The sequence below is a fragment of the Chelonoidis abingdonii genome, chromosome 3 (assembly GCF_003597395.2).
Source record: "Chelonoidis abingdonii isolate Lonesome George chromosome 3, CheloAbing_2.0, whole genome shotgun sequence".
Lineage (NCBI taxonomy): Eukaryota > Metazoa > Chordata > Testudines > Testudinidae > Chelonoidis > Chelonoidis abingdonii.
The window spans coordinates 126,141,635-126,143,132 of NC_133771.1; the positions used below are offsets into that span (position 1 = coordinate 126,141,635).

The 1,498-nt window shown below is 48.7% G+C and overlaps 1 protein-coding gene across 3 annotated transcripts in view; it reads left to right on the forward strand.

The window, feature by feature from the left end:
- The window catches only part of IGF2R (insulin like growth factor 2 receptor), a 100,318-nt gene that overhangs the window by 94,632 nt on the left and 4,188 nt on the right, over nt 1-1,498 (forward strand). The gene's annotated exons all lie outside the window — the stretch shown is intronic.

A 1,498-nucleotide genomic window follows, 5' to 3' on the forward strand; every position in this document is an offset into this window, starting at 1 on the left:
CCCCCCCCCCCCCCCCGCCTGGATATCAGTAAGTGGAAATTGCAAGTTAGTCCCTGCAAAACCACACCAGGATCTGGGTAGAAGCATCCATGCTCAGATGCTCTGTCTGGCTACTGGCGCAGGTGGAGGAGACAGAGGCAGTGCTGGCACAGGTGTTGCGGGTCTTCCTAACCATCATAGGCCTCCCTCTGTCAAACTCCCCTGTCTGCTCTGCTCAGCTCCCCTGGTCGCTCTGCCTCTGGCTTTTAAAGCCTGCTTGCCTAGGTCAGTCCCTCCCCCTCGTGAGTCACGCTGGGGAAGGCCAATCAAAGCCAATCAAGGGAACAAGGTCAGGCACTCAGTTGAGCTATAACTGAAACTGAAGTCACCTGAAATCAGAATCACGATTAAAATTCAAACAGTCAAGCACACTCGCTCACACCAACAGCTAGTACTCTCACCTGGTAGCCTGTTGAGCAGCGGGATCTCTTGCTCTCCCTCTCAAACTCCCCTGTTAGCAGCCCCCATCTGCTCTGCTAGCAATTTTGTTACAGATTTGAGAAGGCAGAGGAGTTCCAGAACATTTGTTGGTGACGAGGCAGAGAGGGAGTGGTGTGATTGACTACCTCCAGATACTAGAATTGAATCTTCAGTGCTAGCAATTAGAATAGTCTTGGACCAAATCTTTCTCTGGCCTGGTCTACACTACGCGTTTAAACCAAATTTAGCAGTGTTAAACCAATTTAACTCTGCACCCATCCACACAACGAGGCCCTTTATATCGATATAAAGGGCTCTTTAAACAGATTTCTGTACTCCTTGATGAGAGGAGTTGCACTGAAATCGGTATTGCCATGTCGGATTAGGGTTAGTGTGGCTGCAAATCGACAGTATTGGTCTCCGGGCGGTATCCCACAGTGCCATTGTGACTGTTCTGGAAAGCAGTCTGAATTCGGATGCACTGGCCAGGTAGACAGGAAAAGCCCTGCGAACTTCTGAATTTCATTTCCTGTTTGCCCAGCCTGGAGCTCTGATCAGCACGAGTGGCGATGCAGTCCCAAATCCAAAAAGAGCTCCAGCATGGACCGTACGGGAGATATGGATATGATCGCTGTATGGGGAAACAAATCTGTTCTATCAGAGCTCTGTTACAGAAGACGAAATGACAAAGCATTTGAAAAAAATCTCCAGGCTATGATAGACAGAGGCCACAGCACAGTGCTGTGTGACAAGTGTAATGGAAAGCCAAAGAATGAAATGGACACTTACAGAGGGAGAGAGGGGGTGCTGAGGACTCCAACTATCCCACAGTTCCCGCAGTCTCCAAAAAGCATTTGCATTCTTGGCTGAGCTCTCAGTGCCTGAAGGGTCAAAAACAGTTTCCCAGATGTTTAAGGGTATATGTCATCAATTTACATCCTTCCTCCTCCCCCTCCAAAATAAAAGGGGGAAAAAAACGTTTCTCACCTTTTTTTTTTCAATGTCACCCTATGTTACTGCATGCTGCTGGTAGACGGGG